Source organism: Pinus tabuliformis, chromosome Q, assembly GCF_031772625.1.
Source record: "Pinus tabuliformis cultivar Carrire ecotype Pingquan chromosome Q, CPIR1, whole genome shotgun sequence".
NCBI lineage: Eukaryota > Viridiplantae > Streptophyta > Pinopsida > Pinales > Pinaceae > Pinus > Pinus tabuliformis.
Genome location: NC_142296.1, coordinates 400,355,327 through 400,382,048, shown reverse-complemented (window position 1 = coordinate 400,382,048; position 26,722 = coordinate 400,355,327). Strand labels below are relative to the sequence as shown.

Below are 26,722 nucleotides of genomic sequence, written 5' to 3'. Positions count from 1 at the left end.
CATTGTCCAAGTACATGCTCCCCAACATAAGCTTAGTCGCATCATCTAAGATATGATTCAGTTTGAAATACTGCTCCATTTGTGCTATCTATGCGGACGGGTGAGAACCGTCAAATTTATGCATATATAACTTGGGAGGTCGCTGACTGGGTGGTGGGTGGGTGTGCCAGACGTGAGGAGAGTGGCTAGACTCACCCTCATTGTATTCGTTGTCATTATACGCCTCCTCGTGGGCTTGCCCCTTGCCCTTCGGGAGTAATTGCTGGACCTGGAGAGATAGTTCGGTAAGCTACCTATTGATGGATTGGATGGATTCGTCAAGTTTGTCCAGTCTTTCATTGGCCATTGCTTGAGCTCTAGTTTCTACCATACACCAGCCTGATGAAAAATTGGGACCGCCTAAAAATTTTCACTAATAATTGAATGGTACCACCGTGCTCAGCTCGTCGTCCTGATTCTAATGGGCTAGATCACTAATAAGCGCCCGGGAAGATCTCAGACCTTTTTTTTTTTTTTTTTTTCTAAAAACTCCTAACGGAGTTTTACTCCGTCCTGATCAATACTGCAGTCGCCAAATCCTCAAAATGTCAATGCGGCCAAAAGTCCTGCAAAAATTATACCTCAGTATAGGAACCCTTCACAACAACTCCGATCTGGTGGATCTGAGAGATCTGAATGGCGGATCGGATAGCTCTGGGTGGCGGAACAGACTGTTGCTGCGGATCGGCTGGCTCTAATAGATCAGAATGACTGATCTGCGAACTCGAGACTGCGGGACTGATGTTGGCTGCTTCTGCACCCCATTGCACCAGCGGATCTGGAATAGATGATGTGCGATCCCCCGATAGAAAAGGGAACTATGGTCTTGAGGAATGTCAGGTGCTACAGATCGCAATATACATAAGGGTCTGGCAGTAGTACTCAACCCAATGTTTTAGGGCTCTAACTAAGGAGGATCGACCGTACCCTTAGCCGTACAACCCGACTACCCTATCGTACGGGCGAGTAATCTCTCCGAGTGCTGTTCTTGGTGTACTGTAGCCACAAGACGGCCGACGGTTTATCTATGGCGAGGTTTCAAGGGAGCCTAGGGGCTTCCGATATACCCAGAGGGTACGTGGAAGACAGTCCGTGCGCGGTTCTGTCTAATGCGCTACTACTCGAAGAGGTACCCACAGGGGTTACAAGGGAGTCCAATAGACGTGACCACCTCTTGTATTTCCTGCGTGCATGCCTCCCCAAATCCGCAGGTTTATGCGCTCAACGATAGATCCCATGGTTTAAAGACGCCGGAACACGTCTCTAGCCAAATTTTTTTTTGCTAAGAATTGGTGATCCCACCGGCCCTGGAAAGTGCTCTGATACCACTTGTTATGCTCTTAACCTGCAAAATGATACCCAATACAGAATATGCGAAGAAAAGATACCCAGAACACAGAATAGCAATGATTTTATTATTCAGAGAGTAATGTTCACTTGCCTCTTCGAGGAGGCAACCTCCAATAGAGCAGAGCTCGATTACAAAATAAGACACGATACTCCTTGCAGGGAGTCTCTATCCTTTATATATGACTCATACATGCAATACCACGGGCCAATACCGTGGGTTTTATTAATACCATCTATCTAATACTATGGCCCATTTGCAACTAACTGTGGTCCCGTCATTAATTGCGAGTTAACCACTTACAAATATTAATATGGGCTTTATTGACTCTTAACTATGACATGATCCCATGACATAAATAAGGGGGTTAGGGTGGGACCCTAACATGATCTTGAATGTTCTTCCAACTCTTTTCAATGACATAGATCTTCAGAATCCGTGATGCAACCATTTTTATTGATGCAACCAAGGAAGTTTCAAGATCAGCCTTATTGTCAATCTGTGATGAGTTTGAGCAAGAGTTTGGAATGTTAAAAGGATGTTTGGTGATATGAATATGAGAGTCAGACCTTTTCCATTTTTCATCTAATACTAAGGTGTTGACTTGATCATAATCATCAGGAGTACTTTTAAAAGCATCATTACAAAGCCTTCCCTCTACAACTTCAGAGGATACTAGAATACAATTAGATCTCTCAGTTTCCACATCCCTCTCAACATGTGAATTGGCTGGCAGTGTTAAATTTGATAATAAATGATGAGATGCCCTTTCAATGATTTCTTGAACTCCATTTTTTGAATGTGGATTACTTCCAGCAAACTTCTTTTGAGGGCTGCTTTGCCTAATATATCTTTCAGAAGTACTAATGGAAGCTGTATCTACACCTGCAATGGTTGCTGAGCTTGTTCTTGTTGTACTGGAATTCTTCAGAACATTTGGTTTGGCGGGTACAGAGAATGTTGATCGTTCACTTGACTGTTGTGCACTAACCGCTGCTTATGTAAGAAACTCTGACAACAATTTTAAGAGCAGTAAGACAGTGGCTTCAATGACAGAATATAGTGAACTAATATTTGCTGCCAAAATGACAGAAAAGTGCAGAATTTCGATTAGCATTCACTGTGGTGCCATAATAACTGTCTGTCGTGCTTCTTTCTCTGCTTCTTACTCATGCTGATTGTCACTGACTTTCTAGTTTCAACAGTGCAAAGGAGATCTGGGAAGCCAAATTGTAAATCTTGTCTACTCTTTGAAGCAAGAAAGCTGATTTTGGAAGCAGAATGTCGATGATATTGTGTTAAACCCTCCAATTTTCGGGGCAGCCAAAGGAGGGTGCTGATCATTAAAAATAGGATATAAAACGAACTTCTACTATATATATTTACAAGCCACCGCAAAGGTTTACATAACACTACAGGCATGTGGGTTCTCGTCACTAAACAGGCTGGCTGCTTTGTCATTCATGATTGTAGAGGAAGAAGGAAGCTCAGAATGATAGTAGTCATCGACAGTCCCATTGTTATATCCATGCATTTCGTAGCTGTATGTGGAAGCTGCAGGAGCACTAATTTGCTGATAATGGTATTGAGGACCATAAGAAAGGTAGTGACTGTCATATGGGTAAGGCCAGAATTCGGCCTTCTTACCAGTACTTCTCACAACATCTAAAACGGTCATTTGATTGGCATATCCGGTCACTGTCACTTTCTGCCGCTGGATGTCTATGTCAATCGCATCCACTCCTTCGAGCTTTGACAAAGCTTTCTATACCTTTCGTTCACATCAATTTGCAGTCCATGTGCACTTCCATTTCAATAATCTGGTGAATGATTTCCTCTGGCTCCTGTCTAGCACGATGGATGTAACGAAGTGCCTTGGAGAAGAATTGAGCTGAAACAAATTGATTTTTTGATGAATTGATGATGAATTTTGGCCTTGGGGCTCTGTGTGCCGCGCAACAAACCCAGTGCGTTGCGCTCTGGGTGTGAGCCGCACCAGTTAGAAAATTACACTGCGGGCGGGCTCTGTGTGCGCCGCGCCTTGTGTGTGCGCCGCGCCCCTGTTTATATGCGCCGCGCTGCTTGCAAACACCCAGTCTGCCCTTCTAAAACGCATTTCCATCCCTCCAGACTTCAACTCGGCTTTTCTTTTGGGCGTTTTGACAATTTCTTGCTTGATAATTGTGAGAAGTGCCCGAGGTCTACAAACATTGCCTCTGAACCAGTGATGCACAATAGAATGCCTCCCAAGGACATCCAACTTCCTCGTTGTGCCTTTTTTCAAAAAGTTGTACATGTAATATAGAGAGAGTGCCCGATGTACATGTGGATTCCAGCAAATAATATTATAGAGGCCAATCGCTCTGATGCATAGTAGCCAAGTCAAAACCATTGGTGCAAACATGAATCCCACCCAATGTGTGCCATGGTGTTGTAGTGCAAATAGGCCTATTATTGTAATATAAATTGAGCACTTATCTGATTTTGACCGGCGAGCAACATGAACAGTCATCGTGACACTCTGGATAGTGTGGCTACCTGTGCATTTGACAATGTTTCAGTTGTCTATGAACTTGGTCTCAGATTTCAGATTGTCCAACTTCATCCTTGTATAAGGCACTTCTGGACAGCTACAAGCCACACATGGTTCGCTTTCAAGATAATAACCATCAAACTCCACCAAACTGCTGAGCGTGTTGTATATTCGACAATTAGGATGATTTGCCAAGAGTTCATTTTGTGAATGGAGCGTATCATAAAACAAATTTGACAATTTCTTCTTCAAAACCGAGTTTTGAAGAAGGAATATCTTTGAGCATTAATAATGATGAAACTCTTGAAATAAGAAACTTATTGAACCTCTCTCTGGCCTACAAGCGTTATTTCACACTTCTGGAGACAAAACCCTGGACTCAAGAATTAAAATGACTCTTTTTGACCAAAATGGCATTTGATGACTGCAAATGACGAGAAATGAACCTTGGTAAATTTGACTCTGACAAAGGACTGACAAGACTGAGTCTAACATTGGCTCCAATTGGGATGGCAGCTGCCACTTCGTGGAGGTGCCAAGAACAACAGATCTCTAAAAGAGCTAGACAGTGCCTTCATCCATTGGGCTATGGAGTCCATTATTCCGATAAACCAACATGACTCAATTTATTGACTGAAACTTGACTCAAACTGACTCAATGCGAACTGAAATGATTGAAAAACTTGACTCTAACAAACTAACTCAAAATGGTGAAGACCTGGACTTAAAACTTAAATCTTGGTGGCAGTACATGGCCACCTGTGTTTCTTACAAGGCAATATATCCTCAAACTATATCAAAATGCCAATGCAACCAATCAAGAAGATGGATTTTTAACTGATTCTTCCTATCAGACCTTCTGGTCAACAGTAGATGCTTGTAACTGGGTCTCCAAAAAGCTAATTTACCATGATCTCCTTCATCACTGAACACTACAATAATCACCTTTACTGCTGGCTGCAACAAAGTTGCCAGAGGATCTTGAAAAACATGAAGATTTGCCATTGCCACCTCCTGCTGAGAAAATGAGATGTCTTTTTCTCTTGCTTCTGATTTTTCTTCATAAATAAGAGCACGTTCCCGGTCTTCAAAAATTTCTGAACAAGTAGATGAGCATATTTCCTCTTCAAAGAACGTTTCAAAACACGAAACATATGAAGAAGAATCTGAAATGGAATCCATAATGGTCTGGTCAGCTATAGTCTGAATATATTTCTGATCATCTTGGCATGATATGACAACCAGATTCTCATTACATTCATCACATTCATCAATCATGAGAAAAGCAACTTCAGATGATTCTTGAAACTCAAGCATGACATCTCTATCATCTATCATAAATTCATCCAGAGAAACTTTTTCACCTACTTGAACAAAGATATCCTCTTGCTGTTCATGAATTGACTGGATTACCTTGGTAGGAAGGCTGTGTTCTGATGAGATGAGGGCAGTTAGGCCTGTAACTCTGTCTTCTTCATTTGAGGCAGCCTCAACAATGCAATTCTCTTCTATGAGATCTGGAACAACATGTTTTTCCTCATCACAATCCGTCTCTCGATCTGGTTTATCATCATCATTTTCGGAGATTGGAACATCATTTTCCTGCGTATCCTCATTTATTTCAACCAGATCTGAAATAGTACTTCTTTTTTCATCATTTTCAGTCATATGGAAATCTTTAACCTGCTGATTTTGATCCTGCTGCAAAGTTTCCTCTAAGAGTTCTGTAGGCTGCTGAAACGGATTTTCATACAATGCTTCCATGATTTCTTCGTCCATAAAATTATCATCCTCATAGTATTTTTCAAGGCTCTCAATAAAACCATAAGCATGCTTGCAACAATCCTGAACTAAATTTAATGATGGATAAGATTCTTTATACTTCTCAAAGAATATTGAATGAAAATCCTTTAGACAATAAATGGAAGCAGGTGGCAAACTTTCATACCAAGATCGGGCTTCGTCTTCCAGAGTAGCCATAAACATTTTCATCAAACAGTCTTCAGGAAAATTGATCTTTAATTTATGCACGTGAATGTGAAATTTCACCAGATGAAGAGCAGTGTCATTACCTTCCACATTTCTGAACATAGGCAAATTCTTTGACCAATCTACCTTGGGCATTTTATTTGGAAAACCTGGGATGTGATCTCGGCTCATGGGAGCGTATCTTCTTGCAATCCGATCCATCTTGAAAATGTCAAAGCTACTGATCTCTCTGCAGTGGAGTCACCATGAAGCACCAATTACTGGATTCTTCAGTGAATGGAGTTGCCAGGTGAATGCTTTCAGCGTTTCCAGTGTCTCATCGTCATCCACCATAAACAATCAGATCGAAACTTGAGATATGAACTGGGGCACGACAATCTACAAGTAAACTTGCTCCCCAGTGGAGTCGCCACTATCTTAGCGCTCAAATCTGCCTTAGGCTGAAGGAAGGAGAGGTTCAAGGCAACATCAAACCAAGCTCAGCCTCGTAGCTAGCCCTACGAGGATAGGAGAGGGCTCTCTCCGGGTCTATCTCGATAAAATGATCAATAGAGTCCGAGATGACTTAAATTGGGAACTGATTTTAGGCTAGTAAATGAATTTGAATGAGGGATATTTGATTAAATGACTAAGTTGCTGGGCTGTATGGGACAAGGACAGCATAAGCAGAGATTTAACCAAAGGCACAGGATATTCCATAAGGCGAGATAAGCATGAGGTTTTAGCAATCGAATTGAATTTAAATGGGGTGAAAAGACTGTTTAAGAAAGCTGAAAAGGGCATTTAATGTATGAATCCTTTCCAGACAGAAGAAAACACATAAAGACTGAACACTTCCTCAAGGTAGAGCAATGACTGAATTCTACCTTTCTCACTTAAAAGTATTCAGCTGGAAACGATCATGAATGAACTGCAAAACATCACAGGATACATATGAAACAGAGAGAAAAAACACATGCCAAAACTCATACCGCAAGAATCTTATAAATCAGAGCTGCACCATTTAATTATTTCTCTGTCAAACTGTACAGCCAAACACTGAGTTATTCCTCCACCGTTTCCCAGAACTCAGAACCCCTCACAAATGATTTTCAATACAATATATAACTCATAGCTGGGGAAAACGAATCGATGAGAATCAGGGGCAGTTTCACCTAAAATCATGAAAATAGGAAAAGCTCTGCTCTAAAAAAGGAGCAGCGTTACATCTTGTTTTTCTCTGGTGACCAATTAAAAATCAAAAAATGTAACGTGGATCCCATGAAATCATGATCGAGGACAAAGATGGGCGAGCGTTCTTATCTCCCTGCCGCGGTAGATGTTCTGCATTCTAATTTTGGCTTTTGGTTTTTTGACTGTTCACCTTCCCTTTGCCGGTTGACCTGTTTCCGTTTCTTTTCACCATATCCTCGACATTTCCAGGATCTTCCTTGACAAGGTAGATGCCGCCAACTTGTTCTATTGCACCAGAAATAATCTTTACAGCCTCATCAGCAGCCTTACACGCAACAACCGTTGCCTCTATATCGCCAGTGTGCCCTACCATATCACCATTTGGAAAATTCACACGAACCTGATCATAACGGCCACTCAATATGGCATCTCTGGTTCTTTCAGCAATTTCCAAGGCCTTCATTTTTGGTTGAACTTGGCATTTCCACATATTCCTACAGTTCCTCGTTAAAATATCCGGACCGGTTGTTGTTCCAAAAAAATGTAACATGACCGAATTTTATAGTTTCATTGCATGCAAATGTTTGTATCCCATTGTGTACAAGATATTATCCTGACGTTCTATCGATATCTGGTGGGGAAACAAGATAATGAGCCTGGAAGCTTTAACTCTCCATCACACTGAAACGTTCCTGCATATCGAATTTTAGGATACCGAACTTGATCGAATGCACTAAAATTCTCATTTTCGAATGCTTTAGCAACCATAATCATACGATCCTGCCACTATTTGTCTTCATAGAATTAGCACGCCCCAGCATCTGTATCAATATTATTCCTAGAGCTAGATTGATCTTTTGAAGATTTTCCAAGCATTTTGATTTTTCTATTTTAAAACAATCTTCATAAGTTTGCTCACTGGCTTGCAAACCAGCCATCGAAATTCCATCCTTATCCATGCTATATTCTTTATAAGGAGGTGTAGAACAAGTGGTAGAAATTAGGCCAGAGGAAGAAAACCCCTCAGTTCTGTCATCAATTATTCCAGAGTTATAGCCATTACTGCGAGGAATATCAAAATTTGAAGCCTTAATAGGAGATGATGTGCTTATATCTCTATCATTCAAGGAAACAAAATGAGAAGCACCTGTCATCATGGTACCACCAGCTGGATTACATACTACAGGCGTGATAGTTGATTCCTGAGAACCTAAATACCTATTATTATCCTCAGATGCAGTTTCATGTTTTGCTTTTCTCCTTGTTTGTGAGGGTATCTGAACAAATGATCTTGAATGTTCTTCCAACTCTTTTGGATGACATAGATCTTCAGAATCCGTGATGCAACCATTTTTTATTGATGCAACCAAGGAAGTTTCAAGATCAGCCTTATTGTCAATCTGTGATGAGTTTGAGCAAGAGGTTGGAATGTTAAAAGGACGTTTGGTGATATGAATATGAGAGTCAGACCTTTTCCATTTTTCATCTAATACTAGGGTGTTGACTTCATCATAATCATCAGGAGTACTTTTAAAAGCATCATTACAAAGCCTTCCCTCTACAACTTCAGAGGATACTAGAATAAAATTAGATCTCTCAGTTTCCACATCCCTCTCAACATGTGAATTGGCTAGCAGTGTTAAATTTGATAATAAATGATGAGATGCCCTTTCAATGCTTTCTTGAACTCCATTTTTTGAATTTGGATTACTTCCAGCAAACTTCTTTTGAGGGCTTCTTTGCCTAATATATCTTTTAGAAGTACTAATGGAAGCTGTATCTACACCTGCAATGGTTGCTGAGCTTGTTCTTGTTGTACTGGAATTCTTCAGAACATTCGGTTTGGCGGGTACAAAGAATGTTGATCGTTCACTTCACTGTTGTGCACTAACCGCTGCTTATGTAAGAAACTCTGACAACAATTTTAAGAGAAGTAAGACAGTGGCTTCAATGACAGAATATAGTGAACTAATATTTGCTGCCAAAATGACAGAAAAGTGCTGAATTTCGATCAGCATTCACTGTGGTGCCGTAATAACTGTCTGCCGTGCTTCTTTCTCCGCTTCTTACTCATGCTGATTGTCGATGACTTTCTAGTTTCAACAGTGCAAAGGAGATCTCGGAAGCCAAATTGTAAATCTTGTCTACTCTTTGAAGCAAGAAAGCTGATTTTGGAGGCACATTGTCAATGATATTGTGTTAAACCCTCCAATTTCCGGGTCAACCAAAGGAGGGTGCTGATCATTAAAAATAGGATATAAAACGAACTTCTCCTATATATATTTACAAGCCACCGTAAAGGTTTACATAACACTGCAGGCATGTGGGTTCTCGTCATTGAACAGGCTGGCTACTTTGTCATTCATGACTGTAGAGGAAGAAGGAAGCTCAGAATAATAGTAGTCATCGACAGTCCCATTGTTATATCCATGTGTTTCGTAGCTATATGTGGAAGCTGCAGGAGCACTAATTTGCTCATAATGGTATTGAGGACCATAAGAAAGGTAGTGACTGTCATATGGGTAAGGCCAGAATTCGGCCTTCTTACCAGTACTTCTCACAACATATAAAACGGTCATTTGATCGGCATATCCGGTCACTGTCACTTTCTGCTGCTGGATGTCTATGTCGATCGCGTCCACTCCTTCGAGCTTCGACAAAGATTTTTGTACCTTTCGTTCACATCCATTGTATTCCATGCGCACTTCCATTTCGATAATCCGGTGAATGATTTCCTCTGGCTCCTGTCCAGCACAATGGACGTAATGAAGCGCCTTGGAGAAGAATTGAGCTTAAACAAATTGAGTTTTTGATGAATTGATGATGAATTTCGGCCTTGGGGCTCTGTGCGCCACGTAGCAAACCCAGTGCGACGTGCTCTGGGTGTGCGCCGTGCCAGTTAGAAAATTACACTGCGGGTGGGCTCTGTGTGCGCCGCGCCCTGTGTGTGCACCACGCCCCTGTTTATATGCACCGCGCTGCTTGCAAACACCCAGTCTGCCCTTCTAAAACACATTTCCATCCCTCTAGACTTCAACTCGGCTTTTCTTTTGGGAGTTTTGACAATTTCTTGCTTGATAATTGTGAGAAGTGCTCGAGGTTTGCAAACATTGCCTCTGAACCAGTGATGCACAACAGAATGCCTCCCAAGGACATCCAACTTCCTCGTTGTGCCTTTTTTCAAAAAGTTGTACATGTAATATAGAGAGAGTGCCAGATATACATGTGGATTCCAGCAAATAATATTATAGAGGCCAATCGCTTTGATGCATAGTAGCCAAGTCAAAACCATTGGTGCAAACATGAATCCCACCAAATGTGTGCCATGGTGTTGTAGTGCAAATGGGCCTATTATTGTAATATAAATTGAGCACTTTAACTGATTTTGACCGGCGAGCAACATGAACAGTCATCGTGACACTCTGGATAGTGTGGCTACGTGTGCATTTGACAATGTTTCAATTGTCTGTGAACTTGGTATTAGATTTCAGATTGTCCAACTTCATCCTTGTATAAGGCACTTCTGGACAGCTACAAGCCACACATGGTTCGCTTTCAAGATAATAACCATCAAACTCCACCAAACTGCTAAGCGTGTTGTATATTCGACAATTAGGATGATTTGCCAAGAGTTCATTTTGTGAATGGAGCATATCATAAAACAAATTTGACAATTTCTTCTTCAAAATCGAGTTTTGAAGAAGAAATATCTTTGAGCATTCATAATGATGAAACTCTTGAAATAAGAAACTTATTGAACCTCTCTCTGGCCTGCAAGCGTTATTTCACACTTCTAGAGACAAAACCCTGGACTTAATAATTAAAATGACTCTTTTTGACCAAAATGGCATTTGATGACTGCAAATGACGAGAAATGAACCTTGGTAAAGTTGACTCTTACAGAGGATTGACAAGACTGAGTCTAACAGAGAGTAACATGTGGCTGTATGCATTGCTATTGTTGTTTTATAATAGTTAGCTTGATGATTAGGTTATATGTTGACGATGAGCATGATATATAACTTGTTGTTGTTATATGATAGTAACTTAATGATTAGGGTTATTACATTAAGATCTTGATGTATATGTATCGTACTAAATTGGATTGGCCTATGCAAATGGTTAGGGTTATGACATTCAGGTATGAGTCGATATATTTGTGATATTGTGTTGTACTAATCTAGACTGACTTTGCATAAATGATTGTTATGCATGAATGAAAATCATCAATGAGTTTATGATGTGAACATTTTAGTTAGTGACTGTTATGGATATCATGATCTTATTTGTGTTTGAGCTGATATGTTGTGAAGTTATATCATGCTAACTAGATTGAATGTGCCGGAAAAATAGCCTGCCCTGAGATACATTAAGGTATGAGCTTGCTTATGTCTCTACTTTATGCTTGAATATTTGATTATGTCGTTTATTTGGTGTTTGATTGTTGGTGTCTACTATGTCATCTATTTGTTGTTGAATGTTTGATTAATTGCATGATATGAGTACGTGTCTATAAGATTGCATCAAGAAATGATCTTGTTTTAAGATGGTTTTACTCACACATATGTGTTGAGATAGCTGACATGTACTTGAGTGTAATAGGTGACAATTGTAGCATTATGTCTAGTGACTATGAATTGACTATGGATTATGACATGATTGTTAGTCTTGATAATGGTTGATTTCAAATTGATAGATATGATTGTCTTTATATTTGGAACATGTGGTTGACATGTATGAGTAGTTGCGAGGTAATATGCTTAGAATTAGTATGACAAGGTAAGGTAATTAGTATGTTGTTATGTTTACTTATGCACTGATAGTTATGTGTTTATGGTAGTATGATGCAGGGGATTGCATGACAAAAGAGATTTCCATGAAATCTTGAAGAAGGCTCAGGTTGAGCTTTCCTTGGGAACCATGGGGATTGAGTCACGGTGTCTATTGTTATTCTTGTGATTTTGGTCTTTTATGATTTGTTGAGCTTCATTTTCGGTTTTGTTTATGTTTGATGCAAGGCCTTGCCACTTTGTTTGCAGTGTTGTATTGTTATTGATTTTCATGGTTTTATTCTTGTTTGTTTCTTGTCTTGCCTTTTTATGTTTTGGGTCTTGGGAATTTGTTTGGGAAAGAGGAAAGTTAATAGAGTTCGGGGAGAGTTGTTTGGTACCCAACAGGTGATGTAAGGCCTGGATGAAGCTCAGTGCATGTATAAGGGCGGCTGAAGGCAAGCGTATAACAACTAGTTGGATTGGTTGGGTCCATTGATGTAAATGGACGATGGCGGGACAATCATGAGAGAAGTAGTCAGGAAAGGTAAAGTAATTATATTTGAGCTGTCATATGCCTTAGCTACGTTGGGAACTATTGTTCTCGATGTTGTACATGTCGTGCATGTGGCGTTTTGTACATGTGGTGTCATGTACATGTCGTGCATGTGGTACTGTGTACATGTGGTATTGTGTACACATTGTACATGTGGTGTTGTGTACACATTGTGCAGGTGGTGTTGTGTACATGTGATGTTGTGCACACATCGTGTAGGTGGTGTTGTGTACAGGTGGTACTGTGTACATGTTGTACATATGGTATTGGTGTACATGTGGTATTGTGTGCATGTCATACATGTTGTGTTGCAGGCATGTGGTACTATGCATGTGCATTATGTAGTCGTGGTATCGTGACATATGTATTCATTGTGTTGTACTCTGTGTTCATATTTTTGTTGTGTTGTACACTAGGTGTAGGTGTATCTATTGTGTTGTGGTGTACATCGGATGTAGGAATATGTATTGTGTTGTGTTGTACATAGGGTGTAGGTGTATGTGTGGTATGTCAAGTGTAGTTGCATGTATTGCATGGTGTTGTATGTCATGTGTGGTTGTATGTGTGTGATGCACACTATGTGTATGTGCACATGGTTGAGGAGAAGACACTGGGTGTTTTTCGGTGTGGCAACCAATCTAGTGTGCGTACGGAATAAGGACAAAGATAGAAGCTAAGGATTGATTAAAGGATAAGTATTAGTATTTTATTTCAATTTAATTATGCATGTGATTTATGATTATATTCTATGATGATTACATGTGACCCAAGATTTTGGTTTGTGATGGTTACATGTGATTTATGATTTTGATCTATGATGGTTGTGTTTTGAGCTAGTCGAATGTGATATGTTTATTCATGATGATTTGATCAAACAGTTAGTTTGACTTATTGTGACAGGAAGTAAACAAAATTGCAAGTGTACCTTATTAACGAGCTACCAATGAGGTATGTTGTGAATTTATTTCAATTTATTTTAAATTTAATGGAAGTTATGTGCTTAGTACAAGAAGCACGGAAATTCCTGGTTGGGTGGTTGAAACTGACGGCAAGCATTAGCAGCAACATCAAAAGGAATTAGAACAAGCAACAATATGATGGTAAAGTACTTCAGGAGTAGGGCCATTATGGGATACTGGTACCCAATAGTGTCCATTGATTTCCATGAGCATGCTATGACTGATATGATGGTTTTGAGGAAAATATATGCCTTGGTTGCTGATCTTCTAATCTGAGGAATCCTTTCCAAGGGATGGATTTCCTAGAATAGGGGATACCGGGGAACTTGGAAGGTGAGTGACTGCACATAAGGGGGTGACCGTATTTCCTGAGGGACTGTATAGAAGAGAAGGAAAGGTCAGGGATATATTTTTTTTGTTCATTAACATTGCCATATGGAATCAGATGCGCATTAAGAGTGCGCCCTGAAACAATGAGCTGATAATTGTTCACTAAGAGGACAAGTGGTGCAGGATTGTAGTGTTGGACATTGGATGCAACTTTGACTCTGGAAGTGGATTTTGGACTTCTTGGGAAGGAGGTGAATCTTGGTATTACTTTGAGGGTGGAGGTGTGAACCTCTGGATTCCCTTGTTGATTTATACGAGCATCGTATCCTTTTATTTGCTCGCCGTTAGCCAATGTGCATATGTGTTTATTGTAAATATCGTAATGAGATATGTTATAAATCTCCAGTAAGCAATTTGGCAGTTATCTTGTCATGTTGTCATGATGTTTTACTTTTGAGCAGGTCTTTCATTATAAATATTGCAATGAGCTAAGTTATAAATCTCCATGGGAAGTATGTTTTCTTTTCAACGGTTTTTCTGAGGTCTTGGTGTGGTTTAACATCGAGGACGATGTTCCCTTGGGGGGAGGGGTCTATAACAACCCTTGGTTAAAAGTTCATGTAATAAAATTTAATAAAGGAAAAATAAGACCATGGTTAAGGTACACGTATTCCAAGCTAAATGGTGGGAAAAACACCCTAGTGGGTGTTCATTTGGTTTATTATGGCTAAGGAAATTGGAAAAGAGAATGGCAAAGGCTTTGGAAAGGCAAAAAGGTATTTTGGCACATTTATTTATGAAAACAATGGAAATTAGGAGAAAACGAAGGTGAAAGGTCACAAGTTGCATGTGAGGAGGAAATTGAAGGAAAATAGTGGAAATTGAAGAAAATAGAGGCCTCATTGATAAAAAGGCTTTTGAGGATCAATTATAAGCTTCTGACAGGTTTTGGTGGAGCTCTCCTCTATTCTCTCTCTCTCTCACTCTTGGACACTTAGCGTTTTCTTGGAGATTTCTATCTTTGGAGAAAGGAAAGGAAAAGCAAGTAAGGAAGGAAAAGGAAAGGAAGGAAAACAAAGATAAATGCAAGAAAGAACAAGATCAAGCAACTTCAGTAGGAATACTTGCAGGTAACATATTGCATGTGTGATTTCCCAGCTGGTTCTGACATGCATGGCTTTGCATGTTGGTATATGGTTATCTTGTTGTCGGTGGCATGATTTTGTTGGGTTATGACAGTGGTTTTCAGCCTAGCCTTACCTATTTTCGGATAGCAATGGTGTGATGGGGTTGTTTTCTTGGTTTTGAGCCTTGGAATTGTTGAATGGTTTCAGAATCCGGGGTGGAGGTGGTCTCAGGAAAATCCCAAAGGCCTAGGAATCCATTGACTAGTTTTGGCGGGATACATGGTAAAACCTAAGGGTGGAGTCTCGGTTTAGGGCCTAGTGATCTGGTGTGGATTGCAGTAAAGCCCAAGAGACAAGGAGACATAAAATTCCTTAAGGATAGTGATGGAGTTCGAAGGCATTCCTATTTTGGTTCGGTTTTGTGATCTCGGTGCCAGTTTTGGTGAGACCACGGTTTGGTGAGGGTGGAGGTGGTTTAACCTCTGGATTCCCTTGGTTTTTTTTTTATTGGTTTATCCATGAGATCCCACATTCACGCTTGGAATATGACACGAGGGTGACTAGCTAAAAGAACGGTTTGGTTCAGCCATGTCTATGGTCGGGTGGTACGTGGAAGTCCCGAAACCTGGTTGGATTTGCCTGTGTTTAATAAAAGATAAGTTCTCTTTCTTTTCAACTTGTTAATATGTGGCTTTAATGGATGTTATCTCATTGTTATTTTCATGGTTTAATGCTAGTTATAAGCATGGTTGTATGAATAGTTACCGTCATGGTTATTTCATGTATTTACTTGTAACTAAAAGGATAATGGATGTAAGATCTAATTGATGTGAAAACAATTATGGGAAGAGGGTGGTGATCCTTATTGTCAAGTCTCATATGAGTTATCAGTCATTTATGCTATGTCTTGTATTCATTTCCTATAGATTGCATTGATGCTAGGTGTTTGAAAAAATGTCAATCTCGGTTGGGGATGGTCAAGCCTAGTCCTGGAGTTAGTTTTTGATTTGTAAGTCTTGTTATTATGTAAATCATGGATTCTGAAAATGTCATTGAGTTTTGGGCAGTGACCTGGGCTCTGGGCCTGAAAAAGTGGCTCAAATCCTGGGGATGCTGGCACAACACTGAGAAGAATAGTCCTTGGATGCTGGCATACCATGCTGTGGGAGCATCGAGAGCCCTCTGGACTTATTCATGCCCATATAATGGGAGATTTTGGGGTTTAATTCATCTGAAAACTCAGTAAGACCCAGGGGCTAGTTACCTGAGAGGTTGGGATGGTTCCTGGGAGTCCTGTTGCTGATGTGGAAGATCTACATGGTGTGTTTTTGTTGGTTCCACTTCCTTAAGGTGACTTAGGAGGTCGAACCATATCATAGTAACTTCTCGTCACATGTTTACTTGAGTAGATGTAATAGGAGGGCATTAAAAAAATATTTACCCCCAAAAATGTCATTTAATGCCTAAAACTGCTTCTAAAAGGTTTCAAACCCCAATTCACCAAACTGAGACACACCAATAAAAATGTTCTTGTGAGCTGATTCTTCCACTTTTTTGCTCTAAAAACATCAAGATGGATGAAAAATAATATAATGATCTATACATGATCACATTTTCCCATTTCGGGAGGCTTTTAGTCCCCAAAAGCTTCTTTTGAATAAGGTGAGGAAATTTTTCCTTCACCTTCTCTTGGGTGTACCATTAAGCCTTGCTTAGAAGTTGTCCTTTCAACCCAATCTTCCAAAGGCCATGTTTCCCCTTTCGTGTAGTTTTGGACCTCTTCTACAAACTATATCCTATGTCAATTCTACCTAAGCATATGGTGCTAAATGCTCTAGAGAAGGTAGGCCCTGTTCCTCTTCCTAATCTAGCATGGAAGGCTCATAGAGTTTCAGGTTCTATACATTCACCACTAAGTAAATGCGCATGTATGGAGGTAGATTGGGTCTATAGGAATTATCTCCCACCTACTCTAGTATCTCAAATGGACCATATCATAGAGCCTTAATTTTCTTAATAGGAACCTGTACCCACTCCGTGTTCAATTGTAACCATACTTTGTCTCCCACCTTGAAGTACTTCTCTATTTTGTGTTGATCATGCCTGGCCTTTTAGTTTTCCTGTGACTTTTGTAGTGTCTCTTATACCTATATATGGATTTTCCTAATCTTATTAATAACTTTTATGTCCTTAAAGCATCCCTTGTAAGATCTTCCCTCATTCCTCCTTGTTGTCCATATGCAATATCCAAAGGTGAAGGTGGAAAATATCCAGAACAAGTTTCAAATGGATACTTACCAGTAGAAGTTTGGATTGCTTTGTTATAAGAGGGTTGTATATGTACTAGATTTTCATCCCAAGTATTTGGATGCTTATGATTGTAATCCCTCAAAAGTTGTGTTAGAGTCCTATTGACTACTTTTGTTTTCCTATATGTCTATGGATTGAATGTTGTATACCTCTTCAACTTCATGTCCATCTTCTCCCACAATGTAGTCCAAAATGCCCTGAAAAACATAGTGTCTCTATCTAAAACAATGCTCCTTGGTATTCGAAAGTACACCCGACCCCATCTAAATAACAAGTTCGGTACTTCTTGCCTAGTGATGATCTTTCTATAGAAAATTAGAACACATATCTTGTTAAACCCGTCAACTACCACGAATAGGTAGTCATGTCTTTTATTGGTTGTTGGTAAACCTCCCAAAAAATCCATGGAAATGCTTTCCCAAGTGTTGAGGCCTCAACACCTCCCATTAATTTCCTTGGAAATTAAAGGGCACCCTAAACAAATTTTGTCAAAATCCCTTACATTGTTCTATTTTGAATAATTTTGGTTTTAGTTACTTTCTATTTTTGGTTGTGCCATTATCTCCACTTCTCCAAGAACTTTCCAATGGCATAATTTTTTCTTGATTCTGACTCATGGTTTGCAAGTTATAATGTTTGAAGTTTTGACCACTTTCATCACCTTTCATCGCCTTGGTAACTTGACTCATCTCTGAAGCCCCACCTTTATATATATATATTTACTATTTTAACATGTAAATATATATTGTAATTACATATAATATATTGCAAATACATTATAAACCATATATAAACCAAAAAAAATCCATATATTGCAAGCCATACATATTGCATTACGAGAGTTATATATTATATAAATTATATATATCATGTTATACTATTATAAAACCATATAAATACAAGGTGACCTGGATATGTTATTTAAACCAATCATTCACTATATCTATATATATATAAAATTCACATAGTTTAATAAGGTTTTACTTAATTTTACATTTTACAATACTTTGAGAAAAAGGGCTAGATAGCCCGTATCACACACTGCTACATCGACTCTTGTCCTCTCATACGCAATATTTGTCTTTTAGAATTTTTTTTAACGTCAAACAATTTATTTTAGATTTGAATATGTTGGAGCGATGATTGAGGGAGATCTAATCCCGAATGATACACTACTAACTTAGCGTAGCTTGAAACTTAGAATCCGCCATGAGGTTTATGATTTATATTTAAATTTGAATGTTATTGTTGATTTGAATATATGATAAATTCTCAGTGTTGGGATATTTATTCCATTGTTTTTATAATTTGGCACTAATTTATGTGAGCTTTTTTCATATGGTTAATTACTTGTCATATGATTGAATTAATTTGTCATTTGTCTATAAATTTTCTTATATATGTTAGTAAAGGTCTAATAACTGTTCGCTAGGATATTTGTAAAAGTATATTTAATTTAATGGTTTTTCAATTATGAGAACAATTTTTTCAATTTGAAAATTGTTTTATCTTGTTTTCACATTATAATAATTCTCCAAACAGAACATGAACGAGGATAATTAATATAAATTATGAGAATTATTTCCGTAATCAGATATTCATCTTAAAACTTCATGTTTAATCCCTATTTTAAACCATTGCATTTAGTATATACGAAATTCTTTTTATTTTCCAACTTAGGACAATTTTCTTTGTTTGTCTGCATTTTAGTTAGGTTGCATTTAGTCATATTTTAAATGAAAGTCTCCTTGCATAGAAGAAAACTTTCCTGGTGACTTGGCTAAGCTTACATTTTAGTCAATCCAAAGACTACCTCTTTCAAGCACTTATGAGAAGGCAAGTCTTTTCGTCCCATCTATTAGTAGCAACAAGCATTATCATATGTCAATACATGGACGTTAGATTATTTATGCTTTTGGATTAGTTTAGGTTAGATTAGGCATTTAGTTTAGGTTAGATTTAGGTAGAGGCAACCATGCCACAAACCAATCAAAATCACCACACCAAACAAAACAGGGTCTGATTGGGGCCCACGGTGGCTTCACTCAATTAATCTCTGACATATCATGTGTGTTCGTGGCATACTAAACAATACCCCTAATTTGATTACATATTGGAAAATACCTCTAAAAATCACATTATTTAACCCCCTACCAATACGAACCCAATACACCTTCCCAATTTAAAAAACCCCTACTTTCACTAGAAATTGTAGGTAACCATTTTTTATACCCCTTTATATTTTTCATTAACTTTGAGCTCCATTTTTATACCTGCCAATATAAAACCCCTTTATCCCCTATTATATTCTCAATATATATTATGCCAATTTTTCCTCAAAATATATCCCCCAATATGAACCCACGTGGTATGGTATTGCTTCCCTGGTGAAGCCCTCGTGTTCGGGCCCTAAACGGGTGATTCTTTAATGTTGAACATGATTAATTTTGTGCATCAACATTTTTTGGCACTAGAAGGAGGGCCACTGACAAGCTAACCCTTTGGAGCTATTTGTTTTAATTATTTTATTTATTTTCAATGGCTCCTTCTAAAATTCCTATTTGGAGTTGCATTTTTGGACAAGCATCTTGCAACACTCCAACAAATGTAGTAAATTTTTTGTCAATGAAAAAGTTTGATGGCAAGGGTAAAGTTTTTGCAGCTAAATATATTGTTTAGTTTAATGAAAATTCTATGTTTTATGATATTGATGAAGGTGTCTTGTGTAGGATTTTCACTTTTAGTTTCATAGTCACAGCCAAGAAGTGGTGTTTGTTATGAAACCAGCTCACAAAAAGATAGAAAAGAGAGATCCACGCCTTAGAATTCAGCCTCTTCGAGGGGGAAACCTCCTTTACATTACATAAATAAGCAATTCTTGGATGATTTAAATGACAAAACCTCCTTTCTATATATAGGAGTCTAAGGAGTCACAATATAACCCAACCGACCTAACAATAATAATATAAAGCCACAAAAATAACAATAGAGGGATTCTATGGGGCACAGTAATAACAATATGGGGATAATAGGGGCACAACAATATTAATAAGGGATACAACTACAATAGTAATGGGGTAATCACTAGTATTATAGGGACCCAACATGCCCCTCTCCTTCAAAAAAATGTTGTCCTCAACGCTTCAGTAGTTCTGGATGATTCTGTATAAAATTCTCATCCTCCCATGTGGAATCTTCTGTGGATAAGTTCTTCCACTTGATAAGATACTCCGAAATTGATCGATTTCGTAACTGTCGAGTTCTTGTTTCTGTGACTGCTTTTGGTTCCAATATAATTTTTCCTTCCTCGTTAAGTTCTGGCACTATTGTTTGAATTGGGAGCTTGTTGCCTATAACCTTCTTTAAACATGAAACATGGAAAACTGGGTGCAATCAAGAAGCTACAGGGAGCTCCAGTTTGTATGCCATAGTACCAATCTTTTGCAACACCTTGTACGGACCATAATACTTTGGTGATAATTTATTATCCTTCTTAGCTTGCTTGAGGGACATTTGCTTATATGGTTGTAGCCGTAGGAATACCCAATCACCTACATCAAAACGTATTTCGTGCGATGTTGATCTGCATGTTGTTTCATTCTATTCTGTGCCAACATGAGGTTATCCTTTAAGAGTTGGAGGACATGTTGTTGATGTTCGATGTGATGTTCCATTGCTTGAACCTTAGAATTTTCTCTTAAATATGATGTTATGGATGGTGGCTGATATCCATAAAGTGCCATAAATGGGGTCATTTTTGTTGTTGTATGGAAGGAAGTGTTATACCACCATTCATCCAGAGGCAACCGTTTGACCCATTGTGTCTGTTTATCAGATACAAAGCAACGAAGATATCCTTCCAAACATTTGTTCACTATCTCAGTTTGCCCATCAGATTGAGGATGATAAGATGAGCTATGAGCTAACTGAGTACCACGACAAGAAAATAATTCTGTCCAAAAAATTCCATTGAAAATGGAATCTCTGTCACTTACAATAATCTTTGGGTTTCCATGTAGCTTTTGAATTGTTTCCATAAATGCAGTAGAAACTGCACTGGCTTTAAATGGATGTGATAATGCACAAAAGTGTGCATACTTGGTAAGTCTATCAACTACCACCAGATGACACTCTTTCCCTCAGACTTGGGTAAACCTGTGATAAAATCCATTGAAACCTCCTCCCAACGTTGGCTTGGAATGGATAAAGGTTGTAATAGACCCGGTGTCTTAATTGTTTCAACTTTATTTTGTTGGCAAACCAAACATTCTGCCACAAACTTTTGAATATCCGATTTAAGGCCCTGCCAAAAAAATTCCTTCTTAACCCTGTGGTAAGTTTTTAAAAATACTGAGTGCCCTCCTAAGGGAGAAGTGTGCAATGTCATACGAATATTTTGTTTTAGCTAGGAATTATTACAGAGGTATAAGCGATCTTTGTACCATAACGAATCATTTTGCCAGCTAAATGTATCAGACGTACTGGAGTCTTGTTGTAACTTTCGAATAAGTGCCCACACTTCTTCGTCATTATTCCATTCCTCCCTTGCTTCGTTTATCCAATCTGGTTGGATAATAGAAATGGTGCACAACAATGCTTCCACATCCTCATCCTTTCTTGAGAGTGCATTTGCCACCACATTTTGCTTCTCTTTTTTGTAGATGATTTCAAAGTCATAACCCAACATCTTTGTGACCCACTTTTGTTGCTCTTTAGAGGATAATCTTTGTTCTAAAAAGTATTTAAGGCTATCATGATCCGTTTTTACCTTGAAGTGTCTTCCCATTAGGTAGGGTCGCCATTTCTTAAGTGCATGGAGTATTGCCAACATTTCCTTCTCATAAATAGCTTTGTGTAAAAACTTTCCCTTGATTGGACGACTTTCGAAAGCAATGGGTCTTTCATCTTGCATTAAAACAACACCAATTCCATTTCCTGAAGCATCACATTTGACAATAAAGGTTTTTGTGAAGTCTGGTGTAGCTAAGACCGGTGCTTGGCACATTGCCTCTTTAAGATGCTTGAAGGCCTTTGTTGCTTCTGGAGTCCATGAAAATGCATCTTTCTTCCATAATGTTGTTAGAGGTGCTGCTATTCTCCCATAATTCTTAACAAACTTGCAATAATACCCTATCAACCCGAGAAATCCTCACAGATGCTTTATGGATGTGGGGATTTTCCATTCCTTAATGGCTTTAATTTTGCTAGGGTCTACCTTAACTCCTTCATGAGATACAATATGACCCAGATATTCCACCTCTTGTACTCCAAAGAAACATTTGGATCTTTTTGCATATAATTGTTTCTCCTCCAATAATTGTAGCACCCTATCAACATGTTCAACATGATCCTTCCAAGACTTGCTATAGATTAGTATATCATAAAAAAATACTAACACAAATTTTCTAAGGAATGGTTTGAAAATGGAATTCATCAAACCTTGAAATGTTGATGGTGCATTGGTAAGGCCAAAAGGCATGACCAAAAATTCATAATGACCCTCATGAGTTCTAAATGCTGTTTTCGGAATGTCTTCAGCCTTCATTCTGATTTGATGATATCCTGAACGAATATCCAACTTGGTGAAGTAAATTGATCCATGCAATTCATCTAGTAATTCATCAATGACTGGAATGGGAAACTTATATTTAATAGTGAGTTTGTTGAGCTCCCTATAATCCGGACACATGCACCATGATCCATCCTTCTTGTGCACCAATACTACTGGAGCAGAGAAAGGACTCGGTTGAATTATACCAGCCTCTAGCATTTCTGCAACCATACGTTCAATTTCACTCTTTTGGGCATAGGGATATTTGTACGGCCTGATGTTTGGAGAAACACTTCTTGGAATCAGACGAATAGCATGATCATGATCACGAATAGGTGGGAGACCTTTGGGATTCTCAAATACCTTGGAATGATTATCCAAGACTTTTTGGAGATCTGGAGAAATAAATGATTCCAATGTGGAAACATCTAGTGAACATAATTGTGCAATTACACCTCTTTGTTCCTTTTTTAGAAGCTTTGTCACACCGTTAGAGCTTATTATCTTTCTCGGTTTCCTTGCAATACCCCTTAATTCAACTTCCTTTCCTTCCACAGAAAATTTCATGAAAAGTTCTTGAAAATTAAAAGCTATTGTACCCAAGGATTGTAACCATTGGACTCCTAATACAACATCAACACCTCCTATTGGAATGGAAAGCATTGGGCTAGTCAATACATATTCTCCCATGGATAGCTTGATATTATGGCACTTTCCAGAGCAATTTATTGTTCCTCCATTTGCAACATCACTTGACACTCTGGTGCTGGATATAAGAAGCAATTCAATTCTTTTGCTACCTTACAATGAATAAAATTGTGGGTACTTCCTGAATCAATCAACACTATTACCTTTTTCTTCTTGATTTGTCCTTCTATCTTGATGGTTTGAGGAGTGGTAATTCTTGCTAATGCATTACAAGATATGGTCGGATTCATTTCTTCTTTATCTAGGCTTTGTTCCTAGAGTATATCCTCTTCTTTTGACCTTTCTTTCTCCTTTTCTTCTTCCTCTTCACAATCTATGTAGAATAATTTCTTTTCAGCACACTTATGACCTTTAGTGTATTTGCTATCACAACTGTAACAAAGCCCTTTTGCTCTTTTTTCTTCCAATTGTCGTGGTGTCAACCTTATAGGTTGTGGAATACTAGGGGCAACAACACTTCCATCTTTATAGTTGTGAGTGGTATGCTTCCTGGTTGCCATAATTTTGCTTTCCATTTTTCTTGCTAACCTGAATGCCTTCTCTAATGAATTAGGCTTCCAGAGGCGAACATCATGTTGGATATTATCCTTTAAAGTCCCTATGAACACATCAATCCTATGCTTCTCTGGAATATTTTTTATCCTTATGTTCAATTTTTGGAACTCCTCAATGTGCTCCATTATTGAACCCTTTTGTTTGAGACTTATCAATTGGCTAAAAAAAGTGTTGCTTTTTGTATCCTCATAATGTGCTGTCAATTCTTCCGTAAAAATTGCCCAAGTGATAATTTGTTTACGAGAGCAAAGCCATTGATACCATACAAACTGATTTGATTCCAAATATAAAGTTGCAATACGTACCTTTTGTGTGTTTTGCACATTATTGAGATCGAAAAATTGCTCCATCTGTAATATCCATGTTGCGGGATCCTTGCCATCAAAATTCCTCATATCGATTTTTGGAATATGGTGGGTCTTCGATCCAACATTAGATTCTATGGAATCATGATTAACATTTCTTTTGTTCTCATCATGAGTTCCCTTTACTACCCTTTCACCATTAGTGACCATTTCTTGTAGCAACTTATTCATATTTATCTTCAATTCTTCCATCTTATCATCCATGCCATCAATTTTAGCGTCCATGCCATTCATCTTAGCTTCCATGCCATCCATCTTAGCTTCTACGCCTTTCTTTAAACAATCCATCTTAGCTTCTACACCTTTCTTTAAACCATCCATCTTAGCTTCTACATCTTTCCTTAAACCATCCATCTTAGATTCTGTTGCTTTTTGTGCAAGTGACACTTGTTGCACTTGGTCTCATAATTTTGATATATCATGTTGCATTTCTTCCTCTTCTTCATAAGTCATGCTAGAGATTTCAGGTTGCTTACTAGGTGTTTGCATTTTCTTTCCTTGGGGCATCAATTACCGATTCAAACTAATTTTTCAAACCAAGCTTATGCAAAAATTAAAAAAAAAACTACACACCTTTTTTCACTTTGTAGAAGCTTGATATTGAATCTGATGTATCTCTGCAATTTCGGATCATCCAATTCTGAAATTGCGACCTGTAGTAGCCCTCTATGTCCTCTTTCCAATGCCACCAGTCTGATCCAAGTTGAATTCTCCAAGGAAGAGTTATGCACAATCTCCCAAGATGACCTGATTATAGACTAGTTCAGTAGCACGAACTTGTACGATGTGCCACGAGTCACTGTTTCGACCTTTGGATTTGATAAAGATATACAAGAAACTACAGTTCATCCTCTTTCTATAACTTCTTACGAAATTTCAATCCGATGCTCACAGAGAAAGTTATGAAGATTTTCCCCAGGTCACCTGTTTGGAATGTAATTCAGGAGTCTGCAAAAATACCAACTTCCTCAGATCATATCTCCGCAAATATAGCACGAAAAGCTCTGAAATTTGGACCCGAGATTCAACATGATTTCTTCTCAAATGGGTTTTTTTTTAGCTTCTGAAACGTTGCAGAAAAAAGTTATAGCGAAAATTCCACGATGACCTGTTTGGAGCAGCGAAACCCTAGAATCCAAAGCTCTGATACCAAATGTTATGAAACCAGCTCACAAAAAGATAGAAAAGAGAGATCCACGCCTTAGAATTCAGCCTCTTCGAGGGGGAAACCTCCTTTACATTACATAAATGAGCAATTCTTGGATGATTCAAATGACAAAACCTCCTTTCTATATATAGGAGTCTAAGGAGTCACAATATAACCCAACCGACCTAACAATAATAATACAAAGCCACAAAAATAACAATAGAGGGATTCTATGGGGCACAGTAATAACAATATGGGGACAATAGGGGCACAACAATATTAATAAGGGATACAACTACAATAGTAATGGGGTAATCACTAGTATTATAGGGACCCAATAGTGTTAATCATTACCGGTTGCTTCTATACACACATGGAATCAATTTGTAAGTAAATTTCCTCATTCATTCCAATATTATGATTATGCTAAAGTGTGTCTCAAACTTGAAAACTTACGCAAACTAGAATGTTAATCTTTAGAAGACTTTATCATTAGATTTAGATTAATATGTCTTAAATTTTAGACTCAAGATAAACCTTCTAACATAGATGTAGTTGAATGGTTTCTTCACCTCTATTCCCTTCCTTGAATTCTAAACAATTATGATGAATTTGAAGATTTCTCTTTTCTAAGTGTACATGCAGTGTACATGCTACAATCGACATTCAAACTAATTCGTTTGAGTTTACTAATGACTCTGAAGATCCTATTCAAACAAATAGTTTGCATGTTAATGAACAATTTCAGGAAAGTACAAGTACATTCAATGAAATCAATGGTGTTCCTAAAATTGTTTCAAATTGTGATAAACATATTGTTTGTAATAAAAAGGATAATGAAGAATTAGTAGCTCAAGTTGAAAACATTAGCAATGATGATTATCCTTTTTACAACATGCTTCCCACAATAGATTCTACTGATTTTTCTAATATTATAATCAATTTTGTTCAACCACACAATTCAGAGCACCTAGATACTTATTTTTAGAAATGTAAACTTATATCCAACCAACTAAATTACACTCCTGAATTTATTTCAATCAATGCTGAACTTCTTGTCTGTGGTGAAGAAAATCATGAAGAAATAGTATTAGAAGCTCAAGCACAAGTCTATAATGATAATGATCATTCTAAAAATAGAGGCATTTAGTTATATTTTCTCCAACAATCACTTTTCATTATACCATGATCTTTTTGCTGACAATAAATGTTTGACAACATTTTGGTAGTTCCTCTCTAGACAAATACATTTTTAGAATATAG

At 38.2% G+C, this 26,722-nt stretch overlaps 1 pseudogene; it reads right to left on the bottom strand.

Moving 5' to 3' along the window:
- Positions 1 to 9,385: 9,385 nt before the first annotated feature.
- Positions 9,386 to 9,796, bottom strand: LOC149219883 (heavy metal-associated isoprenylated plant protein 45 pseudogene; annotated as a pseudogene).
- Positions 9,797 to 26,722: the final 16,926 nt, after the last annotated feature.